The sequence below is a fragment of the Mytilus californianus genome, unplaced genomic scaffold, assembly GCF_021869535.1.
Source record: "Mytilus californianus isolate M0D057914Y unplaced genomic scaffold, xbMytCali1.0.p SCAF_12, whole genome shotgun sequence".
NCBI lineage: Eukaryota > Metazoa > Mollusca > Bivalvia > Mytilida > Mytilidae > Mytilus > Mytilus californianus.
The window spans coordinates 63449894-63463806 of NW_026262604.1; positions in this window are offsets into that span (position 1 = coordinate 63449894).

A 13913-nucleotide genomic window follows, 5' to 3' on the forward strand; every position below is an offset into this window, starting at 1 on the left:
TTCTCATATTTGATTTATAACATACTAAAACGTATATCCAAATATTAAAATGTCTAAAAAAACAATTTACGATGCACGGACTCGATAATATGTATCATTATTTCGTGTGCATTTTAGTCTTTACGCCATCTAATTAACCATCGAGGTGACCTCCGAAGATTGCTGATGGTCATATAACCCGATATAAACATAAACATAGATATAAATATATAGTAAACTCGTGCAATTTGATTTTCCTAGGTCTGTTTGATTTCATATTAAAGTTTTAAAAAATATGTTAATAATCGTTTCTACCTGTATAAGAATAAGTTTTTGTAGATCGAATCAGTCAATCAAAAGATTTACCCTTGTTTCATTTCCAATGTTGACATTCTTTTCTTTTTAATAGCTGAACACGCCTAGTTCATGCGTTACCCATCTCTAGCAAAGGGCTCAACTTGCAAGTAAATAATTCATTAGCGATGTTTCTTAACTTAATTTGACAAAATTGCACCAAACTGACTGCTAAAAGCGAATTATTGTATCACTATTTCACTTTCATTAATGATTGGACAAAAACAATCATATTTTATGTTTTTCTATATCTCGTAGTTAATGCCCCTTTAACGGGAATATATTACTTTTAATTAAAAACAATACTGTGATTGTTCATCCACTATTACTACAGCTTTACGAAAAACTTGATTTACAAAATGTAAACAACACCTTCTTTATTTCGACCTGTACTTGTCTGTGGTTCAAAATATGCTTCAAGTGTAAACCATATGCATCATGTCTGGCTGATAAATGCTATTGACATATTTCTTTTACATTAAATCAATATTTTTTAAATGCTTTTTCATGAAAAATTGTTCAACACTATTTGTACGATTTTGTTTTGATTAAATGTGTGTTTATTCCAATGGATTTTGTATATCACGAATATGTTTACAATATAAACAAAACAGACGGTTTCTGTATGGGATTCGGTTTTCTATATCCAACGCCTTCATACGGAGTATATATGTTCCAATTGATACGATATTCCCGGGCTTGTGTTTCCTATCATGATTTCCTTGATAGAGGATTGCTGCTCACAAGGAAGCTATTAAACCAAGATTTCCAAATGGTGAAGTTGAAATCATCCCTTCGTAAATTTTACGGACGCCATTACGAGTTGGTTGACCGTTATGGAATAACCGTTTCACAGATGATATCGGATATGTTCCCTATGTCGTAACTACAATATCCTTCCCTTTTCACGATTGTGACTTACCGAATTGGACTATTTGCCGGATTTGTAATAACATAAGCAACACGACGGGTGCCACATGTAGGGTAGGATCTGCTTACCCTTCCGGAGCACCTGAGATCACCTCCAGTTTTTGGTGGGGTTCGTGTTGCTTAGTCTTTAGTTTTTATATGTTGTGTCATCTGTACTATTATTTGTCTGTTTGTCTTTTTATTTTTGGCCATGGCGTTGTCAGTTTGTTTTCGATCTATGAGTTCGACTATCCCTCTGTTATCGTTTGTCCCTCTTAAACCTCAGCTGTTTGCCGATAGTTTGAAATGTGACAAGACTCATTGCACAGGAAAATTCGTCAACGTTTTCTTGGCTTGTATTGAAAGGAATGATTTCATATTTGGTCTTCAGTTTCATAATGATGAGACGTAGCGTGTAAGCAAATTTTACACCAGCCATGCAGCCACTACTTGTTTTAGTTTGAAATTTTACAACACTCATTGTAAAATGAAAATTCTCGTCAAATATTTCTTGTCTTCAATGAACGGGAATGATCAGTTAGGCTTTAGTAATATCCAACCTCAATCAATTACATTCAGCGACACAGGGACAGACCCAGTATTGGTCTTGTTTAACTTGAAATGATAGACTGTAAAATTCCAACTATTTTAGCACACCTATTTTACATTCCAACAGAGTCTGACAAATAGTTTAAATTATATATTCGGCACAAAGATGTTCATCGATTGTGGTGTTGTGTTTTTGTCGTATATTTTTGATTTATTTAAAACCAAAAACGTGGACAAAAGTTTTTGCCAATTCGATACAAACAATAAAAGATATTAAAATAAACTGAACGGCAAGTATAATGTCATGAAGACTAAATAGTTCTTAAACACCCAAACGCTGTATCCCCTCATTCTCTTTTATAAAAAGGAAATGTATGTCTTAGCGCAGAAATTTAATATTGTCAACATGCTCCTTAATTGATCACCCTTTCTTAAGACTAGGTCTTGCTGAAAATAATTTTGAACTGTCTAAACCTAGCCAACGTCAATTGCGATTTTTTTTCATGTCTCATGTAAAATTTATTAAATGTCCATTCTATCATACGCTGTACATTTACAGCATGTTAAATATTGATAACACCATGTACAATAATTAATGTGTACACATTACTACATATATTTCTTAAAAATCCCCATTGTTCAGCTATAGAAAATTATTATAGGAGTAAGACTTTGTTTTGGAACGACGGTTTATAATTGAACTTTGAGACGACCCAAGATATAAATGCTACCTGTAAGTGTAATTATAATCCTAATCGTAGGTGTATGACAGTTTTCGTAAAACTCTAATTGACGTTCATCCCGTAGCTACTTTTATTTATACTTAATTTGAGGTTCACCCTACCTTTAAATTTTGAAGATATTTATTCTAGATGTATGATAGAGTGTAGCTATCAACAAATTCGACTAAATATGGCGCTATGCTATGTTTCGACCTTTCAGTGACGTGTGAGCATCAGCTGCTCTGTAATGATGCTCTCTTTACCGGTATAACTTTGAGATAAAGAACACAATATACGGAAGGTTTTTTAAAAATAATTGACGTACTTCATAAAGAGTTTAAATTTACAAATTGAAGTCGGCATGTCGACCTTTATATTTCTTAAATTTTGTGTTGGTGGGTTGTGTTCTCATCTGTTAATGGGTTTTCAATAACTGTATATGAGAACTAGGCACACCAGTAAAGAAGAAGTAATTTTAATTTATAAAACATGTAGTGACAAATCACGAAAAAGTCGCAATAAAGTGTTACTTTCGACTTTTTTCTTTTTGTTATCTAACACGGGGACAAACATTTATAAACAATTGCCGAAAAATGATTTTATCAACATTTGGGAATAAAATGAAACCAAAATGTCTCTTCTTTTATTCAGCTTCGAACTTAAAAGGATGAAAATGTACATATTGAATCATCCAATCGATATTCGAAAACATTTGGCATTTTTATAACCTTACCGTATACTTACTAAATGTCTTTCATATTACATTCGTGGTAGATTTGAAAATAATCAGTTTAGCCGTTCATTAGACTTTCATCCAACAACCTTAATTTAAACGAAATTCTACCTATAATGAAGGATTTTCGAAGATTTGTCAAAAATGTAAAATCTAATTTGTAATTTTTGAAAGTACCTCCTTCTAACAACACTTTCCAAAATATGCACTTGTTCAACTTAAGCACTTTACGACAGGATGTAATCCGCTGTGAGGTAGGTCGGTCCATTTTAGTCTGTAGCAATTAGACACAGACCAATTCATCTTAAGTGTGTGCGGGGAGTAGGAGAGGAGATTAGATACATTTCTTGAAAAAAAAATTGTTTTAGAAGAGAAGTATTCTTTGTTCCTGTATGTTATTGAATCACAAATTTGTTTATTTATATATTTAAGTCGAAAACATTTGTTGACATTAAGAAATTAGAAATGTTCTCTCCCCTCCGATAAAAGATGAATGTTTGGTTTCTTATAAAAACCGTTCTTCCGATTTGGAGTACTGTGAGAGTTTTAATGTTGTCATGATTACGTAACAAAGAACAGGCCACAGAAGCGTAACAACAGGCGATAAGAAACATTAACAAAAACATGCAGTTTGATTTAAAACAAAACTGACTAAATTTATTTCACAGAAAATTCTGTCAAAAAACATCCAAAGTAATGCAGCTGCATTATTAATACTTGTGTCCTACATCTCAATACGACATGTCGCTTTAATTTTCGGAAACAAGTTCTCCAATACGTAGACAATGAATGTAAGACCTTGAACATACTGAAGTATTTTCTGATCCATGCAAAGTTAAATCATATAATATGAATTCTCTTAAATTTGAGGGGTCCGACAGGTGAATCGTAACATATAAAAGTACGAATTTCCTTTTGGTTTGCATGCAATATCACTATGTAAAAAATCTATAAATTCACGAAAACTGCATCTTACCTCAATTAAAAAAAAATAAGAATCAACATGTGAATCATAAATGATTATTTATGTATTGTATAACTTTGATTTCCCACTGCTAATGTAACAATACTTAATGTTTAGTATTTCTAATTTCCGTAGATTAATACGTAGCGGTTTGTGATTGATCATTCTCAGATGAATCAGAATGATAGGATGTATCCAAACAAATGAGAACTTTGAGGTCTTTGTTATTGAAGGCTTTGAAGCTGTGATATGACATTACATTACTCGTTTGTGAGCATTTTTTTTATTGTTTATATTAAATATTATGTAATGCAAATCTCAAATGTTGTGGATCAATGATTCGGCATTAACATTAAAATAATTCTAAAAGTATCAAACTAATATAATGTTTTACTCTTTCACAGCAGTTTAAGCATTCTTCATCAGTTCAAAAACAAAGCAGTCATTTCATTTATCTTTAGGCTAGCTTTCAAAGGATGGCTTGAAACAATGTAGTACTTAGGACTGCTGAAATGTGAACTTGGATCATTTTATATGTACATATGTTGATAGTTTGAGTTTAATGTACTATATGCAATGTAACATGTATAAGTAGTAACAGATATTGAATTAAGTAAATATAGGCACGCGATGAACTCATGATTGCATTGTATCACAACATGATAGGAAGACTGACAACAGGTTATGATCGCACACAAATTGTGAAATTGTCAAGATAAATATCAAAACATCATCGGCATTGCTATGTTTACACCTGATTCAAGCTAGTTAAAAATTTAGGTCTCATAAATAAGTGTTTAAAAGTATGTCATATGCAAGATTTCGGGGCTAGTGGCTGTTGAACAACATTATAGAACGCAATGAGGAATTTTAATCACACCATCTAATTACCAATTGATTAAAATTATAAAATGTTGTCAACTTTATAACGTTAGGACACTTGGTGTGCTTTGTTTGACTAAATTGATAAACTTTAACATCTAAGAGATTAATTGTTGCATTATCAGTAATATCAGAGCTACAACGTATCATTGTCGACCGATTTCAGCCACTTTTACTGTAAGAAATTGATAGCGAATAAAAAAAGAGAAGTCCTTTAACTGTACAATTAAAACTATTAAACTGTTAAATAAGTTGTGATGGAAAAACAAAGGATATGGGGTATCCGTCCTTGACACAAAAATCAGTTCATGACACAAAAAGCAAAGGAACAGCGCTTTAATTGCTGTTCATCATCTCAAAGTCACAGTGAGGCCTTCAACATGGAGTGTTTGCTTTAATAAATGCTTTGATTTGTTTCGAGTCTATGACATATGTCGCGGAAGCGGAAGCAAAACATAGCGATCCTACAATTCTGTCGTCAGGATCGTCAACATTTAGATACAGTATACGTTCTTCTCGTATAATTTATGATAGCCTGATACTTAACCCCTAACGAGAGGGATTGTTGTTGATTTTCATATGATGAAGGCATAATCTTTCGATCGGTTTAATTGAGATCTGGAGCTGGAATGTCAGCAACTGCCAGTAGTCCATTGTTAATTTATAATGATCATTGTCATTTTGCTTACTTTCGTCTATTCTAACATCTGACCCGGACTTCTTTTAACCTGAAGTTTACTGCGCGTATTTCTGTGTGTTTTTTCATGTCTTTATTCTACATAGGCAAGAGGTATAGGCGGAGGGTTGAGATCTCATATAACATGTTTAACCCCGCTGCATTTCTGCGCCTTTTCCAATTCAGGGACCTCTAGCCTTTGTAAGTCTTGTGTTTTTTTTTAAATTTTGTTTCATTTGTATGTTTCGGAGTTTAGTGTGGCGTCAATTTCGTTAAACTAGTATGCATTATATTTACGGGTCAGCTGAAGCCCGCCTCAGGATGCGGGATTTTCTCGCTGCGTTGAAGACTCATTGGTGGCCTTGGGCTGTTATCTACTGTTTGGTCGGGTTGTTATCTCTATGACACATTCCCCGTTTCCATTCTCTATTCTATTAATCTTTTTTATTTGACATGCAGACATAGTCTGGGGTTTAAGTCCCCTTTTTTATACATGTAAAACTGAGTCAAAGCTTCATGGCATTTTATGAAACTTTGAAAGCAGCCTTTTTAAAATCAAGATAAAGCATCGCATGAAAATTTCAATTAAAAAATATCATAGTTATTGTAGTTAATATAACACTTTTACACTGACAGCAGTCAACACACAACACTTGAAAACCAAGTTAATTATCAGTTAATAGGACCAGTTACTACGGTAGCTTAATATCAAATATGCCCTTTGTACGGGACATCCCTGATATTCCGATACCCCAAAAGTCCGACACCCCATTGGTCCAACACTTCCCCTTTGGTACATAAGGTTTTTGGAGTATGGTATAAAATCAGTATGTTTATTTTGCTATGAAAAATATTCAGATCCAAACGGACACGGAAACCACTACTAGTATTTATTTCTTTAATAGCTGTATATCTCACAGGAACATGCCTAATTGTCGTCATATGTATGAAGTTTGATCAGAGAAGTTAAAGAAAGAACTGTTAGTAATTAGTTTTTGTTTGCTTTTCGTCAAGTGGCTTATTTTTCAGAATATGAACTAATTACAGTCTGGACATTTTCCTTTACGACGAAAGACTGTTCTCCAAATTCCAAATTCCAAATTCAATTCACACTAAAAGTGACTGGGATATAGAAATATGTTAAATTTTGGGTTTTTTTTCCGATAAACTAAACTCCTTGCAAAAGTGGGGAGTCCTTTTGTTAAACTGCAAGACAAATATTTATCAACTTAAAAATCATCGTTAATGGTTTATACATTTATTAAAAAAGGGTGCACATTAAAAATGCCGATTTTTTCTATCTTTCCACTGTACATTGAATGAAATGTATGCAAAAATGAAAACTTATTCATTGTCTCAACTACACTACGTTGTACAAAGCAGCATTGCCACTACTTTTATCACAAACTAGTAGAGAGTTGTTTTCCTTGCTATAGTATACAGCATTTGGTTCGGAGAGGCCGTCATCTTTATTAAGTAATATCTTGCTTGCTTTTCCATCATGTTGAATAAGCACTAGATTGTTCGAATCACATCCAACGACAAATACATTTTGATTATTGTCAAGGGATAATGCTGTCGGAAAACGAATGGAAACATCCTTATATTTCCATATTTCTGTACCGTCCATGGTGCAACAATGTACAGTATGCTTGAATGAACTTGTGTAATATATCTTTCTACCTGAAGTTGTTATATTTCTTAATTCGACTCGCTTGCATTTCACTTCTCCTATTCGTTTTCCAGAAAGATCAATAACAACAATTCCCTCCGTGCCTCTCGCAACATATAGCTTTCCATCGTTGTACGCCAAACCATAGCATTTGAAATCTAGCTCTAAAGTCTTATCAACACAACCATTTTTTACGAGAGCGATACGTTTATCATTTCCGCAAGACACAGCCACGATATCCGAGCCACACATAGCTACACCATAGGACGAAAATGATGCAGTAATATTACGGTTATGTTGACCGAATGCATCGTATTCTTGTATATGATCAGTTTTATAATAAGAGTTTGTTATCAATAGGTGTCCACTTGGTAAAATTATGCATCCATAAACAAATATACAATCATCTTGTTTTTGAAGTTTGATGTTTTTGTTTAATTGAAGAACTACATCCTGAATACGTCTCTCTTTTTTCAGGCTTCTCTGTGCTTGTCCTAATTTAGCATCACAGAAAAGTAAACCGGATTCACGTTTTTCAATCTTGATTTGACCAAATTGATCAATTTGTTTGAAAAGATTATCAATGATCAGATGGAAATCAAGTTCAATATTGTAACTTCTAGAATGGCTAGTTGCTAACTTTATAGATTTGATCTCTTTATCGAGGTCTTTATATACTTGTCGCGTGCCGAGGAATACGTGAAGGTCAGACGCGAGCTCTTTCAACTTTAATGTTTGTTCTTTAAACTTGATCAAGTTTTTCTGTGCATTTTGAAAATTATTTAAATCTTTGATGCTTTCTGATAAACATTCGTTAGATATTGATGATAACTCTTGTAATAACCTTTGTTGCAACTCATCAAAGTAACAAACAGCTTTCTCTCTGGTGTCGTTAATGATTTTCTCAATATCGCGTCTTTTGGTCTGGATTGATTCAAATACTGTATATCGATCACGAATAAAATCTTCAAGATTATGTATCGATCTATCAATGGTATCTTCAAGGTCATGCATTACCGTAGAGTGTTTTGCATTTATTGCTACATCCTTCAGAGGCACAACATCCGGGCACATCTTGTGCTCAGAAGACACGCATGCTTTGCAGAGTGCTTTATCGTGAGTTTTGCAAAACCGATCAAATATTTTGTTGTGCTGAAGACAGGTTTGCTCAACGTTTACATTTTGTATATTACAATAATTATCTATTGAAATGAGATGATGACCTCGAGAAAGTTTTGTTGCCTTATGAACCTTTACACAGTCTTGACAAAATCCATCTTCGCATTCAACACACCATGTAGAAGCTTGCACTGTGTTATTGTCGTAACAACATGGGTCGCAAAAGACAGGCGTTGACATTGTTATATACCTATCAAATTAAAGAATAAATTTCCAATAATTAGATAGTCGAATTAATACAGTTATAGATTACTAGAAAGTACAAATGTATGGTGTATGACGTAGGTTCACAAGGGAGATAATAAGCAATGTAAATTCAGAAAGTATTGCAAAAATTATTACGGAATAAGTTTCACAAAAGGAAAAGTAGTATTTTACTTTAAAGCAGAATTATTTGTATGCACAATTTCATGAAATCGCAGTTGTGTCAATAGTTTAGAAATCGCAATAATAAATGCACGCAAAAATTTCTGATGGTACAAAAGGGGCACTTCTGATCTGTCTCGTACCACAATTAGGCATGAACCAATTGATTTTCTTGGGCGGTAATACCGGATGTACGCCCCCATTCCAGCCGGACGTGACTGCGAATTTATATATCATGCACAGCCAAACGGAAGCCCCACTTTGTCAAGAATTTTACTGCCGGTTGGAAGAAGACCTAGATGGTACGCACGTTATTTCGTTAATAGTTCGAAATCATCAACATGACAATGATAAGCCAATCTGATAAAAAAAAGCATGACATATAAGCTATATATCTTTATATCTATATACTCAGTAGGTATTACTGTTTCTAGAAATCTTTTAAACTAGATCCCATTTTCATAAATGGTTAACAAATACACACAGAACTCTTATCAAAACGTTAAAAATTGGAATGTCGGACGTACAAGACCATACGCATAATAACCTTTACAGACATGTTTTTGAGGGAATGTTCTATGGCATATTTGATTGACGATTTTTTGTAGAAATAAAGTTCTCACCATGGTCAGATTTCAGAAAATGTTAATTTGTCAAATTTTTTGTTTTTATTTTAACATTCGGTAATATGTTATTTCGTTTAAATAAACGATGCTTAATAGAGTACACAGATCGATTATTTGAAAACTAGCTATTTACAACATTCACAGTCACACCAAAAATAAAAATGCAACGTTACTAGTATGTAGTAAAGGCCAGGGGCTCGAAAATATTATTATAGAACGTAATATGTCCTTTACCAAATGAAAACACTGGGAGAATAAAACAATTTTCCTTGGCTCCTGTGCTTAATCAGATATCGATCCTGAAGCATTTGACAGTAAGTCATCTATGTAATGAATGGATATAAAAATAATAAAGTAAGAAATAAACATACTTCAGCCCGGTTTAGCTGGTATTATTCTATGTCATGTACTTATATATTTATTGAATCTTAACAGAACTACATTGTATACAAGTAAAAACAATGTGGTCATTTTCAAAAAATGTCCAAGTTTGAAATTGCAAAATTGAATAAAAGTTACTAATTTAAACCCACTCTTTATCACATTATTTAAACGGTGTCCTCTATGAAATGTGCCTTCCAGTTCTAGGTGTACTGTGACTTTCGATTTGCAACACCAAATAACAACAATACATAAAGTTTGATATGGTTTCGTTTGTTTACTATATTGATTCTCCACATTTTAATAACATGATGTTTTTCAGAAGGAATTATGCATTCTTTAATTTCATATTTATACAAGAATAATAATACAATTTAAAAGTTTTTGTGTGCATTGTCTTAACGTTTTATGGCGTTCCAAGATTTTTGACAATTTCGTTAGAAAATGTTGTTATAAACACCAAAACATGAATTAAACATACTAAAGCATACCATAGCTTAAAATGGAAATAAAGAGTTGAGATGCTGAAAAAAAATTAACGCCAACCACTGTTCATTACGGAAATCGAACTATAAATTATGTGAAGTTGACACCTATCTGAAACAGATATGCATACATAGCATCGGACAAGTATTTACAAATGCATCACTTTTGAAATCGCCGTCAACAGTGAGTCAGAAAAAATAAATAAACAAAACAGCATATCATCAACCCCATATAAATAGAAACTATCCGAACGTTTTCCAGGTTCCTACTACATTCTAAAATATATTGCTAAACTTGATGTCTATACATTTAATATTGATGATGATGGTAATAAAGATGATGATGTATGCCATTTGATGATGATATGCAAAGTATTATCGAACTTTTACCAGAGGACATAATTTTCTTAAAGGAAAACGAACAGTTTGAAAATATAAAACATTTTTTTTTAACATGATCCAAAACAAAACTTTTCCGGTAAACCAATGTTAGTAACTTCTGTTTTAAGATGTAGTTAAACTACTAAGTTCAGATATAATGTTTGGCAAAATATATATTCGGATGCATCTGGTAAATTGGGGGTAAATTGTTCCATGGAAGATTTCATTGATTTATGTCTTTACAAAAATTCACTTTCAGATTTTTCAATGGAGGCTCAAAAGTGTTTAGCTTTGTCGTGCTATGAAAGTCAAATTTACAAGCCATCCAGCTGGATCAAAATAGTTAAATAAAACCAGGATTACCTCCGCACATGCTTGAAATATTATCTGTAAATGATAGACTGACAAAAACAAGATTTGTAAAGACGGCAAAAAAAAAAAAAAAAAAAAATTGAACATGCCATCTAGATCAATTTGTGACAGTGTTCATCTGTTTGGTTTGAAGACAAGCGAACTTGATATTTACGATAAATAAATAAATCATTAGCCGTAAGGGCGATATTCTATATACGCCTCAGTGATAGTGGTTTTCATCAGTTTGTATCAAATGGATGAGACATTAGATGACTGTTTAAAAGCTCGTCTTGACATATACTTAGTCTGTAGTTTGGTATAAAGTCCGAAATATAGTTTGTAAGAAGAGTTACTTTTCTCATGCAAACCCAATGTGTGCTTATCCGGTGTTCATCATTGTTACTTCAGAGAATGAAAATTTATAAGAATATTCGACTGTTATATCAAATGACACACAAAATGTATACATCGACTAATAGTTTCATACATTTGTACAAAGCTTGTGGGGTAAGGGTATGGTAAAGGTAACATTACACGCCAATTTGATCACCTTAGAATAGAAAAACGGATAGCTGAAAAGTTGTAATACTTTTATAAATACAACACGAAGACACAGTACACAAAAACATGATGGCACAGTACCGTATTACAGATTATGAAGGCGAAATCACAGTACATTTGCAAACTAAACCGACTACACATATTCTTTCCATGTAAAATTATAAAGAAGCATGCATAAAGGATCATGCTTTATATCAAAGATAGGTGATTTTGAAGAGGGGTTTAACTCATGCTTTGGCATATGTAACAATATTTTCTGACTAAATTGTAAAAATTCTTGGAACGCTACAGAACGTTAAACATGGTTAAACGTTTGAATGGTTTTACACTAGTAATTTTTGGGGCCCTTTATAGCTTGCTGTTCGGTGTGAGCCAAGGCTCCGTGTTGAACACCGTAATTTGACCTATATTGGTTTACTTTTAAAAATTTTGACTTGGATGGAGAGTTGTCTCATTGGCACTCATACCACATCTTCTTATATCTATTAAGACAATACAAAAACATATAATAATAATTTTATTATTATTCTTATATAGATATGCAATCAATGAATGCAAAATTCATTCTGTAATACATAATATATTTCAAAATATGGAGAATTAATGAAGAAAACAAAATAAACATACCAAAGTTCATGTATTGTTGTTATTTGGTGTTGGAAAAGGAAGTCACAGTACATCAAGAACCCGAATTCACATTTCATAGAGGACACGGTTTACAAAGTGTGTTTAAAAGCAAATCAAAACAAACATTACTCATGGAACAACACAAAAAAAGATGCAATCTTGATAATGTCATAAAACAATATATTGAAACGTTTGTTAATAGGTTTCGCAATTATTTGTCTCTCCTGCCAAAATGTTCAAAAGGAATTTTGAGTTATTTGAAAAAGATTTCGATAATGTGTTAAGCTTGTTTTTATGGCCGATGGTTTAATTTTCAAGAGTAAAACTTCTATGTATTTTCATTGTGTGTAATGATAGAATATTTGTCAATTATACATGCTGTGCTGAAATTGGTTTTTAAAGGTTGTAAATATAACAACCAGAAACATAAATTTTAGATAGAAATTCATATAATGTTCTGGATATTTTTCTCTTTCTAATAAACCCAGCATCAAGTAATCCCTCGTATGTTGGTTTACTTTTGTCGTTTTATTTTGGTAACAGGAACGTACGTTAACGATATATTACCATATACTGTTATATACTGTTACCCTTTTTGACTATTCTGTTACCGATAGCAGTATTGCAGTTTGTATTTGCTAAATTTAGACGTTGTAACCTTTAAATGAGTTCAAACAACCAAACATTTCATTATGTGTAAAACTACATGTAATTATAATCTTTTTAGAAACGTTTCAGTCAAATACTTTCTATGCTGTTACTGTAACCATAGTAACAGGATAGACAAGTTTCTTCATTTATAAACACTGTGTATAATCGCTACCGGAAATTGTGTACCAACGAAGCGGAGAGAAAAGAAAAATATATAAACAAAGTAATAATTCTTTAAATTTAAACCATTTCTAACTTTTTGATGAGGTAACCGCTAATGAAACGATTTTCTGATATATAGTGCTTTCATTTCTATGCCAACAATTAGAATTTTGTATTTCACTCCAAAGCTGTGAAAATTTCGAGGTCGATCACCCTTCGTCGCCCCGTTGGCCAGATAGTCAACTGTTTTTTATCTTTTTCCAGACAATTTTTTGATTATAATAGTATGACTTCATATGTACTGAAATTCGCTATCAAAAAGATGTTTTCTAAAGAAGATCGGAAAAAATGTATCAAGCCTAGGGTACGGCAGCTTGCTTTTGTTGACAGATTTAGGTCGGCACCTTGTTTTCCAACTGTATGGCAACTTGCTAGTTTTAAAATATTTATATACTGTCCGGTTCAATAAATGAATACCTAATTATACATTTGATAAAAATACAATTCGTTTGGTGGCATATCAACCTAAAACATCATCTTCATGAATCAACTTAACTAATTTTAGTTTGATAACGATTTCAGAATTTTTACTATGTTCCAATTCGAAGGGTCAGCTAATATATAGCATACTTTGTTTACCACACGCTGGATTAAAAGATAAGTATAAATGACATAATTGATAATGGTAGACATATTTAAG